At 37.5% G+C, this 20842-nt stretch overlaps 1 protein-coding gene across 3 annotated transcripts in view; it reads right to left on the bottom strand.

Moving 5' to 3' along the window:
* The window catches only part of PSD3 (pleckstrin and Sec7 domain containing 3), a 559261-nt gene that overhangs the window by 248380 nt on the left and 290039 nt on the right, over nt 1–20842 (bottom strand). The gene's annotated exons all lie outside the window — the stretch shown is intronic.

Raw genomic sequence — 20842 nt, forward strand, 5'->3', positions numbered from 1 at the left:
GAACCTACAAAGAACTCAAACAAATTTACAAGAAAAAAACAAACAGCCCCATCAAAAAGTGGGCAAAGGATATGAATAGACATTTCTCAAAAGAGGACATTCATACAGCCAACAGACACATGAAAAAATGCTCATCATCACTGGCCATCAGAGAAATGCAAATCAAAACCACAATGAGATACCATCTCACACCAGTTAGAATGGCGATCATTAAAAAGTCAGGAAACAACAGGTGCTGGAGAGGATGTGGAGAAATAGGAACACTTTTACACTGTTGGTGGGACTGCAAAGTAGTTCAACCATTATGGAAAACAGTATGGCGATTCCTCAAGGATCTAAAACTAGAAGTACCATATGACTCAGCAATCCCATTACTGGGTATATACCCAAAGGATTATAAATCATGCTGCTATAAAGACACATGCACACGTATGTTTATTGCAGCACTATTCACAATAGCAAAGACTTGGAATCAACCCAAATGTCCATCAGTGACAGTCTGGATGAAGAAAATGTGGCACATATACACCATGGAATACTATGCAGCCATAAAAAAGGATGAGTTTGTGTCCTTTGTAGGGACATGGATGCAGCTGGAAACCATCATTCTCAGCAAACGATTGCAAGAACAGAAAACCAAACACCGCATGTTCTCACTCATAGGTGGGAACTGAACAATGAGATCACTTGGACTCGGGAAGGGGAACATCAAACACCAGGGCCTATTACAGGGAGTGGGGAGGGGGGAGGGATTGCATTGGGAGTTATACCTAATGTAAATGACGCGTTGATGGGTGCTGACAAGTTGATGGGTGCAGCACAGCAACATGGCACAAGTATACATATGTAACAAACCTGCACGTTATGCACATATACCCTAGAACTTAAAGTATAATAAAAAATAAATAAATAAATGACACCATAAGAACCAACCAAAAAACAGCAGAAGTACATCTTTTAATTCAGCTTATTAACAACTATTAATCTCTGAATTTTTTATTGGGTCACACTCCTATAATAATTTCCCAAGAGCTAATAAGCATGAGATATATTCTTAAGTGTCTAAATTTGGGAAACATTGAATTTTTTATAAAAGTAAGGTAAACTATCAATAAATACTTGACTCCCAAAAAAAATCAAAAAAAAAAAAAAAACACAAAAAAACATAGTAGTGCGGTTGCTGGATCCAATGAAATTACTCCTGGGTTAAATTTATTCCTAGATTTTTCCTTTTGTAGCTGTTACGAATGGGATTACTTTCCTGATTTTTTTCAACTAGTTCATTATTAGAGAATAGACACCCTACTGAATTGTGTACACTGATTTTCTACCTTGAAACTTTACTGAGTTCATCTATCAGATCTAAGAGTTTTAGGTAGAGTCTTTAGGTGCTTCTAGATATAAGATTATGTTATCTGAAAAAGGGACAACTTGAATTCCCCTTTTCAAATGTGGATGCATTTCTTTTGCCTGGCTACTCTGGCTAGGACTTCCAGTAGTGAGCATCCTTATCTTGTTTTAGCTCTTAGAAGAAAGGATTTCAGTTCTGCCTGAGTATGTAGTTAGCTGTGGCTTTGTCATACATGGCCTTCACTATGATGTGTTCTATGTCTAATTTGTTGAGTTTTTTTTTTTTAATTATGAAGGGATGCTGGATTTTATGAAACCTTTTCTTGCATTTGAGATGCAAAAATACATATTAAAAATGTAATTTTTGACCTTTTTGTGATGTATCATGTTTATTGATTTACATATAATAAACCATCCTGCCATCCCTGGAATAAAACCCACTTGATCATACTGAATGATCTTTTTATTGATCTGTTCGATTTGGAGTGCTGGTATTTTGCTGAGGATTTTTACATCTAAGTTTACCAGGAATACTGGCCCATAGTGTTTTTTGTTGTATCCTTATCTGGTTTTGGCATCAGGGTAATTTTGGCCTCATGGAACATGCTAGGAAAAAACCCCTCCTCTCCAATTTTTCGGAACAGTTTGAGGAGAACTGATATTAGATCTTCTTTATAAGTTTGCAGCATTCAGCAGTAAAAATCTCCTAGGCTCAAGCTTTTCTCTGTTAGAAGACATTTTATTACTGACTCAGTTTCATTACTCGTTACTGCTCTGTTCAAGTTTTCTATTTCTTCATGGCCAAATATTGGTAGTTATCTCATGTCCAGGAACGTATCTGTTTCCTGTAGGTTCCAATTTGTTCAGATAGTTGTTCATGATAGTCTCTAACAATCTCCTGTTTTTGTGGGATATAAGTTTTATTGTCTCCTTTTTTGGTGGGGATTTTATTTGTGTCTTCTCTTTTAATCTTGGATAATCTATACAGCAATTTATGAAAATTTGTTTATTCTCTCAAAAAAAACAACTCTTCATATTTCATTGATCCTTTGTATAGTTTTTTTTTTCACCTCTAATTTAGTTCTGCTCTGACTTTATTTCCTGCTGTGAATTTTGTATCTGGTTTGTTCTTGCTTTTCTAGTTCCTTGAGGCGCACCAATAGGTTATTTAAAATCTTTCTACGTTCTTCATGTAAGTATTTGTTACTCTTAAACATTCTTTTATCATGGTTTTTGCTGTATCCCACATATTTTGTTATGTTGTGTTTCCATTTTCATTTGTTTCAAGAAAGTTTTTCTTATTCCTCCTTAAATCCAATGATGGCTCATAATTGTGGCTTAATTTCCTCATATTTGTACAATTTCCAAAATTCTCATTGTTGATTTCTAGTTTTATTCCATCGTGGTCTGAGAAGATACATGAAATTATTTCTATTTTTTTAATCGTTGAGACTGCTTTTGTTGTGTAACAAATAGACTAGCCTCAAGAACGTCCCATGTGATAAGAATATGTATTCTGTAGCTGTTTGGACACTATGTTCTGTAAATGTCTATTAAGCGCATGTGATCTAAAATGAAGTTTAAATTCAATGTCTCTTTGTTGATGATTTGGCTAGATGACCAGTCCAAGGCTGAGAGTCAGTTGTTGAAGACACCTAATCTGATGTCATTGGAGTCAGTCTCTTCCTTTAGAGCCAATAATGTTTGCTTTATATATCTGCATGCTCCAGCGTCGGGTGCACAAATATTTAGAATTGTTGTATCTTCTTACTGAATTGATCCTTTTATCATTATAGAATTACTTCCTTTGCCACTTTTTGACTTAAAGTCTATTTTATCTGATATTAGGCTACTCATGTTTGCTTTTGGTTTCTATTTGCCTGGATTATCTTTTTCCATCCCTTCACTTTGAGTCTATGTGTCTTTACCACTACAGTCAGTTTTTTATAGGCAGTATATAGTTAAGTCATTTTTTTTGTTTGTTTTTCTATTCAGTCAATCTGTATTTTTTAAGTGAGGAATTTAAACTGCTTACATTCAAGATTATTCAGTACTTAATTCCTGTCATTTTGGGAATTATTTTTTGGTTTTATGTATCCTCTCATCCTGTTCTCTTATTGTGGTTTGCGGGTTTTCTGTAGTAGTAACACTTGACTCCTTTTATTCATTCACTCATTCATTTTTCTGAGATGGCATCTCGCTCTGTCACCCAGGCTGGAGCGTGCAGTGGTGCGATCTCGGCTCACTGCTAGCTCTGCCTCTTGGTTTCATGCCACTCTCCTGCCTCAGCCTCCTGAGTAGCTGGGACTACAGGCACCTGCCACCAAGCCTGGCTAATTTTTTTGTATTTTTAGTGGATACGGGGTTTCACCGTGTTAGCCAGGATGGTCTCTATCTCCTCACCTCGTGATCCACCTGCCTTGGCCTCCCAAAGTGCTGGGATTACTGGCGTGAGCCACCGTGCCCGGCCAAGAGTTTTATACTTTTATGTATTTTGATTATGACAGATATCATCCTTTATCTTCTAAATGCAGGGCTCCCTTGAGCACTTCTTGTAGGGCCAGTAGAGTGGTGATGTACTTCAGTTTTTCCTTGCTTTGGAAAGCATTCATTCTCCTTCATCTTTTTTTTTTTTTCTTTTTTGAGACGGAGTCTCGCTCTGTTGCCCAGGCTGGAGTGCAGTGGCCGGATCTCAGCTCACTACAAGCTCCGCCTCCCAGGTTCATGCCATTCTTCTGCCTCAGCCTCCCAAGTAGCTGGGACTACAGGCGCCGCCACCTCGCCCAGCTAGTTTTTTGTTTTTTTTTAATAGAGACGGGATTTCACCGGTTTAGCCAGGATGGTCTCGATCTCCTGACTTCCTGATCCGCCCGTCTCGGCCTCCCAAAGTGCTGGGATTACAGGCTTGAGCCACCGCACCCGGCCCATTCTCCTTCATTTTTTATATCTTCTCCAGGTATAATATTCTTGGCTGACAGTTGTGTTTTTGTTGTTGCTGCTTTGGATTTATCATTTCATTTTCTCCTGCACTGTGGTGGCCAAAGTAATTCCATCGATCACGTTGATTTCTCATTAACCCCAGTTCCAAGAAGGCCTCTAAGATTTCCAGTTTATTTTTACTTGTTTAAGAGCACGTACTCACCGTAAATCCCATTCCTAGGTCAAAACAATCTAAATGTTATTGTACTTGCTATAAAAAATGCTCTTAAGCAGTTGTCCTACACGGCCCTTCTGATGCACGCATACCCTTTTTCTATGGCATACAAGCCCTCAGTCTTGGGAGTAAAGGCACAGGGATGCACCATCTTTGTCTGTTGAGGTACCTCCCAAGACACAATCCCTATTAAATGTTCCTAAGTCCCTATTAAATGTTTCTAAGAAACTGAATCTGTCAGCCTCTTTGGCCTCTCATATTCCTTGAACTTTGGGGGTAGGGTTGTATAGACTTTTCCACCGTGCAACATGGCCTGTAAGGTTTCTGCTAAGAAATTTGCCATTAGTGTGATAGGGATACTCTTCTATGTGACTTGACCCCTTTCCTGTATTTAGAATTCTTTTTCTTGGACTTTTAAGAGTTCGACTATAAAGTGGCATGGAGAAGAATTTTTTGGGTAGAATATACTGGAAAGATCTTTGAGCTTCCTATATCTAGATGTCTGTATCTCCTCCAAGATTTGAGAAGTTTTTACCTATTATTTCGTTAAATAGGTTTTCTATGCCTTTACCCATCTGTTCTCTCCCAGGAAAACTGAAAATTCCAATATTTGGTCACTGTATGTGTTACATAAGCTTTGATTTTTTAAAAAATTTTATCTGCTTAGGTTATTTCAAAAGACTTGTCTTCAAGTTTACAAATTCTTCTGCTTGATCTAGAGTCTGTTGTTGAAACTCATGATTATATTTTTTATTTTACTCTTTGAATTCTTCAGTTTCAGGATTTCTATTTAATTTCTTTCTGACATCTTTGTTGAATTTTTCATACAGATTGTGAAATGTTTCTTTTCATTGTTCATCTGTTTTCTGCAGTACCTGGGTTTTCAGAAATATTATTTTGAATTCGTTATCAGGTATTTCAGATTTTTTAAATGTTGGCATCTGTTGCTGGAGGATTATTGTGTTCCTTTGAAGGTTTCATGCTTCCTTGATTTCTCATGCTTCTTGTGTCCTTACATTTATATCTATGCATCTGGTGTAACATTTGCTTCATCCAACTCTATGGATTGGGTTTCGAAGGGAAAGACATTTTTTTCTATAGAGCTATCTATAGTGTTGTTTGGGTAATGCATTTTGGCTTTGATTCTGGGTGGGAGAAGCAGTGCAGTCTCCATATGACTTCTTTGGCTATCTTTAGCATCAGTGGTGTCTATGAGTTCCTCAGTGGATAAAGCTGTGGCTCTTAGTAAAGGCTGTAGTGAGACTTTGCTAGAGAAAGGGACACCAGGCAGGCTAGTTCTTAGGTAACAATCATGGCAACTGTGGGATGGATATGCAGGACCTCGGTCAACACATGTGGATATTGGTAAAAGCAGGTCAGTCAGATCAATCCTTGGCCTTCAAGTGGATTATCTGTGTGCTAGCAGTGGCAACAATGGGCTGAACAAATGGGTCCTCAGGCCCTTAGGTGGCATGCATAATGTCTGTGGCTGCAACAGCAACAGAGGGCTAACTTGGGGCCCCAAGGTACAGCTTTGGGTGCCAACTGGTACACCATTTGGGTGCCAAATGGTCTAGTGGTCATCACCAAGCCTCCAAGTGGCACGCAGGTGAGTGGCATATGGCTGTAGGCAGGGCAGTGGCAGTCTCACTTGGTCATGCTATATAATCCTTTTTATATTTTGCTGAATTAGGTTTGTTTTTGAATGCAAGAAATATTCATAAGGTATATTCTTATTATGACTTGTCTCATTTTGGTATGAGGCTAAAAGTGCCCTCATAGAATTATTTGAGAAGTGTTCCTCTTTTTTTCTGAAGGGTGTAAAAAAATTGATGTTAAAACTTCTTTAAATGTTGATGCAATTCACAAGCAGAGCCATTTGATCTCAGGCTTTTCTTTGTAGGAAGTTTTTTGATTACTAAACTCTTCACTTGCTAAGGATCTATTCAGATTTTGTTTCCTCTTGAGTTTCAGTTGTTTTTACCTTTCTAAGAATTTGTTCATTTCATCTAGGTTATCTAAGTTGTTGATATATAGCTGTTGACAATATTCACTTACAATACTTATTTCTATAAGGCCAATAGTAATGCCCTCTTTATTACTGATTTTAGTAATTTGAGGATTCTTTTATTCATGGTCAGTCTAACTAAACTTTTGTCAGTTGTTGATCTTTTCAAAAAATAAACTTCTGACTTCATTGCTTTTTTTCTATTACTCTTCCATTCTCTATTTCATTCATCTGTGCTCTGACTGTTCTTTCCTTTCTTTGGACTGGGTTTGCTTTTGTTTCTTTCATTAGGTTAGATTGTAAATTTGACATTTTTCTAAAATCCAGCAATTTAGAGCAATAAATTTGCAATTCAGCAGTTCATCAGCTATATACCATAAGTTTTTTATGTTGTATTTTCATTTTGCTTTTTTTTATTGTTGAGATGTAGTCTCACTCTGTTGCCCAGGCTGGAGTGCAGTGGCACGATCTCAGCTCACTGTAACCTCCGTCTCCTGGGCTCAAGTTATTCTCCCTCATCAGCCACTCGAGTAACTGGGACCATAGGTGCATGCCACCAGGCCTGGCTAACTTTTTGTATTCTGAAGTAGAGATGGCATTTCACCATGTTGGCCACGTTCGTCTAGAATTCCTGACCTCAAGTGATTTGCCAGCCTCGGCCTCCCAAACTGCTGGTGTGAGCCAATGCAACTGGCTAACATTTTTATTTTCATCACTATCTTTTAGTTCCTCTTGTAAATTTTTTTCTGGAACCATTGGTTACTTAGGAGTATATTGTATGACTACCTTAATAAATGTCTTTTAATTGATTTCTAATATCATTCTATTATGTCCAGAAACATGTTTTGTATGTTTTCAATCCCTTTTTGAGACTTCTGTCCTGTCCTTGAGCATTTTCCACGTATACTTTAAAGATTAATCTCCTGTTAGGTATCTCTTAGATCTAGCTGGTTTTTATGTTTTTCAAGTCTATTTCCTTGTTGATATCCTGTGTGGTGATTCTAAGCATTATTTAAAGTATGGTACTAATTTCTCAATAAAACTATTTCTCCCTCCAATTCTGTCCATTGTTCTTTCATGGCTTATTATGTGTTCAGAAGGAATAAAACCTTGTCCCTATACTCACACAACCCTCAACACAATAGTCACTGAAGTATATGGGCTTTCTCCACATACACAACCAATTCTCCAGCAGACACCAGTTGGGTGTTTTATATTTCAATTATAACACTATGTATCTGCCGATATCATGAGACCACACAGGTTAAGGGCTCAGCCCTACAAGATCACCCCAAGTTTCAGATGTCAATTGGCAGTAGTGGGTTGTCAATTATACTTCTGACTAATCAGCTATAAATGGGGGTCTGCAGGATCATCTATCTGGGTTTAATTTACTAGGGGGGCTCACAGAACTAAGGGAAACATTTATCCCTTTAATATCAAACATATTGCAAAGGATATAAACAGTGGGATAAAAAGATACACGGAGTGAGGTCTGAAAAGATCCTTAGTGCTGGGACTTCTGTCCCTGTGATATTGGGATGCCTACCTTCCAAGTGCATAGATGTACTTGCCAACCTCAAAGCTCTCCAAACCTCATACTTTGGGCTTTTACAGAGGCTTTATAACACAGGCATTGCTGATTAAATCAATGGCCATTGGTATCAACTAAACCTTCAGCCTATTCTTACTCACTGGAGGTGGGGTGTGTGACGAAGGAGGAGAGGCTGAAAATTCCATTCCTCTAATCACATGGTTGTTTCCCCAGACAAGCTGTCCCCATGCTGAGCTTATCTAGGAGCTCACCAAGGCTTGCCTCATTAGCATAAACGATGCTCCTATCATCATCCAAGGCACTTAGGAGCTCTGTGTCAAAACTCCTATCACTCAGGATGTTCATTTCAAGAACCAGGAGCAGAGATCAAATCTGTATTTCTTATTTATCATAGTATCACAGAGGCTTATATTGATTAGAAGTGTTTTATCACCTTGATGAATTGACTATTATAAAATGTTCTTCCTTGTTTCTAGGAAAAAATATCTTACCTAGACCTTCTGGATAGCTTGCCTCAGATTCTATATTAGCACTTGCTGCCTCACCAAGCATTTTATGTTATGAAGTTTCTTCCCTAAAACTTCATACACCAAGTTCTGCTAGCTTCCAAGTTTTCTTCTGCAGTTTCCTCACCTCTCTCAACCTTCACAGAATTGAAGAGACTCAGGGCCTTGCTCTGGATTAGGTTTTGGTGTAAGGGAATACGGTGGCTGGTTGGATACCCTACCTACACCACAAAAACTTGCCCTGAATCAGTAGTAAGGCTGGTTTGCTTTCTTATTCTTGTGATCACTGGAATGGTACTTTTAATTTCCTTCAAGAACTTTTCCTTTGCATTACCACTTTATTAACTGTTTGGTGCAAGAGGCCTAGCTTCTGGCCTATCTCAGCCTCACTAAACTTAACCATTTCTAGATTTTGATTTAAAGTGAGAGGTATGAAACTCCTCCTTTTACTTGAACACTTAGAGACCATTCTAGGGCTACTAATTGGTCTAATTTCAATACTGTTGTGTCTCACGGAATAGGGAGGCCTGAGGAGAGAGAGATGGGGGAATTGCCAGTCTTTGGCGCAGTCAAAACATATACATTTATCAATTAAGTCTGCCATCTTACATGGGGATGGTTCATTGAAAAATGGCACTGATAGACTCGCTTGACGCAGGGTTGCCATGAACCTTCACTTTGTTAGGAAAGATGTTCAGTAACTATAAGGCATGATAAAGCAAAGGACAATAAAATGAGATACGCCTATACTTAAACTTACAATAAAAAGTTTCCAACTTTAAACCTGAAGAAGAGATACTATCTTTAAAAAATTATTTTGGGAGATTCAAGAACAAGATATTTAAAGGCTACAGAGTCAAAAGGGTTTTTTCAGGACACCATTAATTTCTACTTTAAGGAATAAACGAAAACATCATTTAAGTAATAACTGTCATATTTCATAACATTTTAAAACAGTAAGTCCATGAAGTTGTTTTGGTCTATGAAATCATACTTCATCCTAAATTCAGATTTATTTTAACTGCTTAGTTGGCACTGCCTTCTGTCCAGTTTCAACAGTGACCATTCCATTATCTATGTCAGCATAAAGATACCAGTTTGACTCACGTGGACTTTGAAACAGCCATTAGGAAAAATGGCAGTTAGGTGGGCAAGATGGACACACAGATTCAGACCAACAAAAGCTGATTCAAATACTTAAGAGTCCTACACAGTAAGTAAGCTTTAGTACAATCATCCAATAGACTGTGCCTTTTCTTACCGATGTAGAGAATAAAGATAACCAAGAGATGTGGTTGTCTATGTGTTAAAAATGTCCAACAACTTCTTGAATGTTTGACTAGCTGAAGTTGCTTACATCTGTTAATTGCACTCTTTGACTCATCGATAATTCTTCTAGGCAAAAATTATTAGGAACAAAAGGTGAGGAGTCAGATCAGTCCATTTTGCTGCTTACTGGCACGTATTTAAACACCTTCCTTCCACTCAGGCCTTTATACCATTTCCACAGGGAGTAAAAGTAAAATGAAGTCTTTGTCATCAAGAAATACTCCTTGTGGCCGGGCACGGTGGCTCAAGCCTGTAATCCCAGCACTTTGGGAGGCCGAGACGGGCGGATCACGAGGTCAGGAGATCGAGACCATCCTGGCGAACACGGTGAAACCCCGTCTCTACTAAAAAAATACATAAAAACTAGCCGGGCGAGGTGGCGGGCGCCTGTGGTCCCAGCTACTCGGGAGGCTGAGGCAGGAGAATGGCGTAAACCCGGGAGGCGGAGCTTGCAGTGAGCTGAGATCTGGCCACTGCACTCCAGCCTGGGCAACAGAGCGAGACTCCGTCTCAAAAAAAAAAAAAAAAAAAAAAAAAAAAAACAAAAAAAACAAAGAAATACTCCTTGTGATGTCTGGATTTTTTTCTCCTTGTCATGTACCAAGCTGTATCAATTATTTTAAAATACTATTATTCAGGCAAACACTACTCAATAAATACAGTGGATTCTAATCAGTGATTTTATGTCTCAAGGATTATTAAGTATCCAAGAGAAGCTCATACACTGACATAGTTCCATTCATTTTCTTCCCAAATTAGTTTTGGATAACTTTGCATAAAAGTAGTTCTGCTCTGAAACAAATGTTGACCAGCTGCATGCCAATGAAGTATTTTAAAAGTACTTTCTCCTATTTTAAATTTCTTCCCATTAAATAAATAAAGCATGGAGATTTGAAAATGCCTCCTGATGCACTGAGAAGCACAGAAGTGGTACCTTGAAATCAATACATTTTCGATCAAAACAGATACAACTAAAGATGAAGCTCTGGATCATTACCTTTAAAATCAGTAGGCATTTCAATCAAACTTTAAAAATATCAAATAACAAAATAGATGACAAAATGGAAAATAAATAAAAGAATTCTATTTGGAATCCCAAAATTCCAGGCAGGCCCAATTCTTAAATATTTAGCTAATCAAGGTATCATCCTTAATGGGAGCAAATATTAATCAAAAGTCAAAATACTCTCTGTAACGGGGGCTTATGTCATCCCATGACAATGTAAGGCTACTCTCTGTATCGACAATATTGTCATTTTCAAATGTTTTCTTACGATAAAAAGATGTTTTCTCTGTGTTCGTTTAAAGACACATTAAATGCCCTTTAGAGGAAAGTTCCTTGACAAATTTATCATTTCTGGAAAAACTTATTATCCTCGATATGTTTAATACATTCCCATATACAATTCTTAGTAAAGAGTTTGGGGAAACAAGTGTCCAAGCTCTAGCAGGTTTCATGAACTAAGGGCAAGAGTCCAAAACAGACAAATTCTATACATTTCTATAAAGGACCAGAGAGTAAATATTTTAGGCTTTCCAAGTCATATATTCTGTTACAGTTATTCAACACTGTAATTGGTGTGAAGATGTAAACAACTGGGTATGGCTATTTACAATAACACTGATTTACAGAAACAAGCCCCAGATGGATTTCGCCTATGAGTCATAACTTGTCCACCCCTTGTCTTAAAGAAAACCAGAAGGAAGTGGTATTGGTATTGAGGACAACATTGTGAGTGAGCAGGCAAACAGGTTAGGCACCCTGATGTATTCTATTCTCCAAACGCAGGTTTTTGCTTTGTTAAAACAAAGGGCATTTTCCCCCCACCGTAACAGAGAAGCAGCTCCCAACTTCTGTGGCAATAATGAGAGCAAAGGGGCAAGTGAAGATGGAGAATCTTACTCATATCAGGAGCAGTCAGAAACCATATACAAGCTCCGGCACCACACTCAGCATACGGGTGACCAAGACTCTTTGAGTGTGCCTGAGCGTGCCATCCCTGGCAATGGAGCCTTCTACAAAGCTCTGACCATTGGCTAACTTAAAAATCAGCCCTAGGAGAGCTGTGAATAGGCCAGCTGTGTCAATTAGGTATTCACCAGGAAAGCAGACAACAGCATATACTCGGATTCAGAGGTTGAAGAATTAAGCATAATGATTCTAAAATTCTTCATTTTTAATAGTGTCAGGTCTGGAAGCTTTGTGGAAAACACGCTTTCAGAGAAACTAAAAGCCCTCCTCATCCACTGGTAAAATCTGGCTTCATAAATCTCAGGATATTAAAAACACAGCAGGCATACTCTCCCATATGACAATTCCACCTCCTCCAACATGTTACAGTAAATGGTGGAAAGGCATACTACTGATTTGGTAATTACTTCGGTTATGTGACTGTGCTGAAAGCTCCTGTTTTGCTTTTATTTTGTACGTTTTGCTATCAGGTAAGTTTGATTATGTCATGCTGCCCTCAGGTGTCCGTTTCTTTTTAAATATATGATTGGTGGGCAAAGGAGGACCCCTTGTAAATTTTCAAACCAGGACTACAGCGGATATTCAATGTGCTCTTTCATAAACCCTAATCACAGAGCTCATTTAAGTGCTAAAAGCTCAACATTTAGGAGTATCTGATATGTCACTGGGACTTTTCCCACCTGTCCTATAATATTCTGCCTTTGAAAAAGGAGCCAGAGTGGTAAAAAGAAAAAAAAGGAACTGAAAATAGTACCTCAGCACAATGGTTCTCAAAGTGTTTCAGAGACACTGTTCCAGATGTCCATGAGGTCAACCCTATTTTTACAGTAACACTAAAAACATTTTTTTCATTCTCTCAGATATCCACTGGAGTTTTCTAGAAGATACATGACTTCTGATACACTGCAACCAACTATAAGCAAAAACAGATATGAGAATCTAGCCATCTTTTACTAAGCCAAATATAAAAAGATGAGCAACAATTGTAAGCACTATTCTTTAATATATTTCTCACGTAGGAAAGTATAACTACTATTCATAAATGTGTTATTCACTTAATGGGTTTTTAATGATTTAATGCAATTTAAAAATCTTACCAGTTTTAGTTTCAGATAAATATTAATATATAAACAAAAGATTTTGGGGGTTCTCAAACATTTTAAGAGTATAAAGCTATCCTGGGACCAAAAAGCTTGAGAACATTGAAATATCAGATTTCCATTGATATTTCCTAGAAAGCACTTCCCCTAACATTTGAGAAGATAAACACACCTAACTCACTGTCAAATTGCAAAGACTAACCAAACAATTTTTAATTTGATTGCTGTAGCAGGACAGGCATTAAAGTAAGCAACAGAATTGGAAAGAAGAGTCAGGGGTTTCAGCCACCCTCATCCTCACTCCTTCCTCCTTCCTCCACAATCAATTTGCAAGAAGTAAGAAAGAGCAAAACTGACTTAGAATTTGACCTGCTTTCCCTTATCATGTTCTATAACAGAACTGTGTCAATGTAAAAAGCCTACAATGATAAGAAGACTGAATAATGTATAAGTTAGATAATATGAGGTCCCTCAATGAGCCCCAGTGACACAACTGATTAAAGCTACCCTGAGTTATTTTCCATATATAAATCTGTTCTAAAAAAAGCAAAACTACCAAAAGTGGGAGCCTAGAGGGCGGGGAAAGGGGACAGGTGAAGGAAAACAGGATGGAAAAAAGGAAAGAAGGCTTTCATTCTGAGAGGTCATAGAATCCAACAAAATTGACCAGTGTAAGATTAACCTATGGCATACTTAGATAAGGATTCCTATTAAAGTCCAGACCTTTGGTAATATGATAGTAAATTATATTCTAAAATTCATTTTATAATTCAACATTTTTAGATCATGACATTTTTCTATAAAAACATTTCAACAACTAATGGTTAGGTTCTCAGGCTATTATTCCCCATATCCTTGTTGTGGAGACAGAAAGAGTATTGGTGAAAATGAATGCCAGACCCTACTAGAAACCCTCTGAAACTGTGAGATCTAGCCCTGATTCTTCTCTTAGGACCACTGAGAAGTTCCAGGGATGACAGCCTTGCGGCCACTGTGTCTGGGAAGCTCCAAGTCAGGTAAAAGCATAGATCAAAAGCCTCTCAAGGTCATAAGCAAACTCAGCGAAGTCTCAGGATACAAAGATCAATGTGCTAAAATTGCTAGCATTCCTACACACCAACAGTCAAGCCAACAGACAAATCATGAATGAACTCCCATTCATAACTGCTAACAAAAGAATAACATACCTAGGAATATAGCTAACAAGGAAAATGAAGGACCTCTTCAAGGAGAGCTACAAACCACTGCTCAAAAAAATCAGAGATGACACAAATGGAAAAACATTCCATGCTCATAGAAGATTGGAAGAACCAATATCATGAAAATGGCCATACTATTCAAAGTCATTTATAGATTCAATGCTATTCCCATTAAACTGCCATTGACATTCTTCACAGAATTAGAAAAAAACTTTTAAAATTCATATGGAACCAAAGAAGTATCCAGACAGCCAAAGCAATCCTAGGCAAAAAGAAGAAAGCTGCAGGCATCATGCTATCTGACTTTAAACGGTACTACAAGGCTACAGTAACCCCAACAACATGGTACTGGTACAAGAATGAACACACAGACCAATGGAACAGAATAGAGAACCCAGAAATAAGACCACATGCCTACAACCATCTGATCTTCAACAAACCTGACAAAAACAAGCAATGGGGAAAGGACTCCTTATTTAATAAATGGTGCTGGACAAACTGGCTAGCCATATGCAGAAAACTGAAACTAGATCCCTTCCGTACACCACATACAAAAATCGACTCAAGATGGATTTAAGACTTAAATGTGAAACCCAAAACCAATAAAACCCTAGCAGAAACTCTAGGCAATACCATTCTGGACACAGGCAAGAGCAAAAATTTCACGATTAAGGCATCAAAAGCAATCGGAATAAAAGCAAAAATTGACAAATGGGATCAAATTAAACTGTAGAGCTTATGCATAACGAAAGAAATTATCAGAGTAAATAGCCTACAGAATGGGAGAAAAATTTTGTAATTTGTCCATCTCATAATGGTCTAATATCCAGCACCTACAAGGAACTTAAATGTATAAGGAAAAAACAAAGAATCCCATTAAAAAGTGGGCAAAGGACATGAAGAGACACTTCTCAAAAGACATATATGCAGCCAAGAAACATGAAAAAAACCTCAACATCACTGATCAATATCACAAATCAAAACCACAATGAGACACCATCTCACACCAGTCAGAATGGCTGTATTATTAAAAAGTCAAAAGGAATGCTTTTACAGTGTTGGTGGAAGTGTAAATTAGTTCAACCATTGTGGAAGACAGTGTGGCAATTCCTCAAAGACCTAGAACCAGAAATACCATTTGACCCAGCAATCCCATTCCTAGGTACATACCCAAAGGAACAGAAATCATTCTGTCATAAAGATACACACATGCAAATGTTAATTGCAGCACTTTTTACAATAGCAAATACGTGGAATTAACCTAAATGCTCATCAATGACTGAATAAAGAAAATGTAGTACATATACACCATGGAATGCTATGCAGCCACAAAAAGGAATGAGATCATGTCCTTTACAGGGACATGATGGATTTAAGACTTAAATGTGAAACCCAAAACCAATAAAACCCTAGCAGAAAATCTAAGTAATACCATTCTGGACACAGGCAAGGGCAAAAATTTCACGATTAAGATGTCAAAAGCAATCGGAATAAAAGCAAAAATTGACAAATGGGATCCAATTAAACTGTAGAGCTTCTGCATAGCAAAAGCTATGCAGAACATTTAAGTTCCTTGTATGTGCTGGATGTTAGACCATTGTCAGATGGATAAATTACAATTTTTTTTTCCCATTCAGACCCAGAGGTCATTATCCTTAGTAAACTAAGGCAGGAACAGAAAAGCAATTACCATGTTTTCTCACTTCTAAGTGGGAGCTGAATGATGAGTACACATGGACACATGGGGCAGAACAGCTCACACTGGTGCCTGTCAGAGGGTGGAGGGTGGGAGGAGTGAGAACATCAGGAAGAATAGCTAATGGATGCCAGGCTTAATACCTGGGTGATGGGATGATCTGTGCAGCAAACCACACTGGCATTTGTTTACCTATGTAACAAACCTGCATATCCTGCACATGTACCCCTGACCTTAAAAAATTATAAATAAAAAGATCTTTGCAAATAATAATTTAGGGGGGAAAAATAGGAAAGACAAGACAGACACGGCACCAAGGAGGTAGGAGAGAGGACTCCAAAGGAGAAGGCAGTGGTGGCACAATACAATTATGACCATGGCTGGAATCTAAGCAGGGGAAAGCTCAGACAGAAAATAGAATGCCAATGATAGCTTTCATGGCAGAGGGCGTCACAGATACAGAGAAGCACAGACAGAAGAGGTATCCACAGGGAAGATATTATCCTGCACGGAGATAAGAGGACAGCATGCAAATGTACTTAAGGCAGCTGCCAGTTACAATAGTGATCATTACAGATGCAGAGAGCTCTTGAGGATATTAACTCTATAAGGTTCATCAGCTTCATGGAAGTCTGTGATGCTTTTGACAATGAAAATATAAAAAAGCACAATGTGAACTTGAAATTTTTAAAATAATTTTTATAATAGTCATTTTCCACTACTGACAATAAACCAAATATTTATCCAGTATTTAAGATTCTAGCCTCCTAGAAAGCCAATGCAATCATTAATTTTATAGATTGGAAAAGAAATAATGAAATCCTACAATCTAACTCACACTGAACTCCACATATATTTTTTTTTAACACTGTTCTGTTACAAAACCTAAACATACTTTCTTCTTTGACTATATTCTTCTCCCTACCAGTAAGTTGTACTAGCTATGGTTTTAGCCCTTACCAAACTTATAACCCAATACTAAAAACATTAGTAAGGTCCTGCCTCATACATTAAACTCAGACCACAGGGGGCATGATACTCAACACGCTCTGAGTATGTGAAGGGCAAAGTATATGTAGGAGGCCTAGCCCAATAAAGAGAGCCACCTTTAAGAACCACAACCAGGCTCTTATACCAATTGTACATGCTGGGCTGGCTCCTGCCAATACTGGAGAACAGAGGGACGCTGGATAAAACTGCTACTGAAAATCTCGAGCCTTGATGTTAAAAGGTACATTTTGTCAAAAAAATCTTGATTAAAATAATGCCCTGGCTACTGCCTCTTACGATGGCCTGACCTTGGCCAGTCACTGACTTGTGTATCTCTTCTGACTTTCCAGTTGTGAAACTGGCCAAATGACTATGCTCCGATCTAACTCACTCCTCAATGCTATGCAATTCTATATTTAACCCTCTTACTACCTTAGAACAGCAGCCCTGGGAGATAATCCTGCCAGCATGGTAGGAACCTCACTAAAACTATGACTGAAGTACAAGCAAGCTAGTTAGTGGTAACAAATAAAACACATTCGAAGATCTGTCTAGACAAGCAGTAAGTATAAACTTATTCTAACACATCAAATCTTATTCATACCATTTCAAACAAGGTTTAAGAAAAAGACTTTTAACTCTTTCCTTGTTGATAATTCAAGCAATATTCAATAAAACTTACTTCCAATATAGCAAAGAAAGAAACCCTAGAGTTTAAGAGAAATGTATCTGTATGTACAGAAGTTTAATTTACATATGTATTTTGTAGATAAAGAGGCATTTTGAAAATAAAACAAATTATATAGCAAATTCATCACATCACTACAATATAAGGGAATAAACTACTTGCAGACAAGTCAAAGCAAGTAGATACTATTGCTAGGAAAATGATCAGTCACACATTTTTTTTAAAGCAGGTACTGAATTTCTCCCCCCAAATATTATATATACTTCAGATTGTTTTTTACCGAGCCTAATTAGACAGGTTTAATATAATCCAACATGAAATTAAAACACCTCCCCAGTGTTTTCCCATCATAGCACCTCAGCAACCTGCTACCATGTCTTCAGTGAAACCTAATGAGGTCAGCCTAGCCAACTCCATCAGAGAGGACATGTGGCTGCCATGAACATTGCCTTACTCACTTCTAATCCTTACCCAAATAGCGAAGAGTATGGAAAGGAGGAGGCGCACACACACACACTATATAGATATATATGTTTGTTGAAGGGGAAAATTAGAAAAAGAGAGGCATTTCAACATGTCACATTAGCTAAGTGTAAGTATAATGTTAGTACACATTCCATTATTTTATTAGTAAGGAAATTAGCAGGCCAAACCAAGGCCCATATCAATGCAATTTTCAGTACATCATTCCTTAGAGTGAAGGAAAAAGGTTCACCAAGAGCAGCCAAAACAAGTTAACCTCCCAATAGGGGAGTCAGCCCTCCCCCATTGAAAGCATATGGGGACAGGCTGGTCTTTGCACTTCTTAGACAGATCATGCTGCAGTATTGCTATCACAACACAATGGTAAGGAAAAAAAGAAAAATGGTTTATTAGTGTACTCCCCATGAAGATTATTCTGGCACTGGATCAAGTAATGGGTGGTCATACTCTAGGTAGCATAGCATTAAGGAGAAGGTGAAAAGGAGCAGAGCAGTAGAAATAATTCATTTTATCTCCTGTATGATTCGATTTCATAGGGGCCATGCTAATAAGTCAAACAGACACTAAAACAACAACAACAAAAAAAACAGGCAATCATGATGCAAGAGAAGCTACATCCAGAATTATGGATTAAAAACTTACCACCTAGAAGAATAATTTATTTTTAAAATGAATCCAGAGGAGAAAGATAGAAGAAACACATTTACATGGTTAGTTCTTATGATAGCTACTTTATATTCGACAGACTTGTAACAGCATGCATTATAGAAAACTAATACAGAAAACGTAAACAGACAATCCCAAGTATATCGCACACATTTTTATAACAGAGAACTACTCATCACCAAATACATGATCCTGAATATGACAGAGATTCACTGCTATTGATAATTTTTCTCCTCCTTCTGTCAGTAATTTTGCTACTATTGCCAATTAATTATCTGTGATTGGCCTAATTCAAGATAATATTAAAATGTTAATTTCTATCAAATCTCTTCCATCCCACTTGCCAAGAAGCAGGATGCTTCATCTAATCTCCTTAGAATTCCTTGTAAGTGTAAAGAAGGGCAAATGTCCTAGATTTGCAGCAATAAACCTGTAGCTACTGACACTAGGGTGTCCACAGTTTATCTAGCCATCATGCATGCTGAGATGGCTAATAAAAAATAACATCTTTATTGGTTGCTACATTTCAAGTTATGAGTAAGATACATGCGTATGTAAAAGTATTATTAAAGCTATTAGCTTTTAAAAAACGCAATCAAGGATTTAGTAGAAACAAATCATCAAACATGTGACAAAAGCTCTAAGAGATCCGCAACCTTTAAACAAAAATTGCAATATTACTGAATTTTTTTCCTCCCATCATTAAACATTTTCTCAGTTAACAGATGCTAAACATACAACTCTTATATGTTGATGGAACCTCAAAATATCTAATGTGAAGAGAATTCTTCATGCTGGTGATCACTGATTTGGATCAATGTTATATGTGGCCAAACACAGTCAACATTATCTCCTTTGCCCAGAAAGGTTAAGGGAAAGAAGGGTGCAAAGAGCAACTGCTATCACCAAACAGGCAGACGAAGCAGTGAAAACTTGATTGGCCAGTAAAAGGCAAAGAGTGGTCAGGACAATCCACTGACTGGCCATCCCCTTAACAAGCTAGATGAACGTTACACTGTGGTACCCACATCAATGTTCACACTGTGAAATGCCTGCATTTCCACATGATATATTAGCAGTGCTATTGCCCAAGAATGCTTCCTGAAAGGATCTATATTCTCTTAATCTGTATTGTCTCTGGACACGTGCTACATACGTTTACAAGTGATTCTAAATTCACCTCTTATAAATGGCAAAAGGAACTTTCTAGTTGAGTATTTTGAGATATGTTAAAATGATGTTAAAACTGGGATTCTATCACTCTGTCTCCTTTTTGCTTTCTGGTGGCGGAACCCTTTCTCCCCTGAATCCCTTCCTCTTTTAACAGCTAGTCCAACTTAATGGTTTCATAGAGCTCCATGATGCCTTTCTTAAAGGGGAACACTGTATTTTCGAAAAAAGGAAATTATGTGACTAGCAGAATATCTAAATATGAATTCTTTACATGTAATTTTAAAATTTTAAGATATATTACAGCAAATCAAGGGATCATATACTCTACGTGGACATCTGACTTTTTCTTCAAAATAAAATTAGAATTTGTTAAATATGGATTAATCTATATTAACTTACAGCAAAAATTACTTCATAGTCTCAGGTTCATTTATTTTGAAGAGTATTATGAAGAGTTCGAGTAAATGCTAAAATTCTACTTCTACAAAACTTGCAAGTGTATGTACAATTATACATTGTAAAACTTTATCCTCTATCTTAAGTAGATGATGAGAGGATCATTAGATTATTTTATTATTTCAACTAGTAAAAGACTAGGTAAACTGAGGACCATAAGAAAGCCTGAGTTATTCGACTCACTATGGTATGTAGTGAAAACACGATTCACATTTTTCAGATCTAACTTATATTCTCTCCATTATTACCTATCAACTGCAATTCTCAACCAAAAAACAAAAACAAATAAAAGCTCTGTCTGCCATCTACTGGACAAAGAAGATACAGAACACACACATTACTGCTAAAACAACTCCCGGCACCAAGACCACGCATTTAAAATCATACTGTGTGCTAGCATGTGAAACAAAAACATTCTTTCTTTTTTCAAAGGTTTCTTTTTATTCACCTGCCATGGGAACCATGTAGAGAATGAGGAACAGGGAGGCAGAAAATAAATGTGTACAAACATAAAAGT

Source organism: Theropithecus gelada, chromosome 8, assembly GCF_003255815.1.
Source record: "Theropithecus gelada isolate Dixy chromosome 8, Tgel_1.0, whole genome shotgun sequence".
NCBI lineage: Eukaryota > Metazoa > Chordata > Mammalia > Primates > Cercopithecidae > Theropithecus > Theropithecus gelada.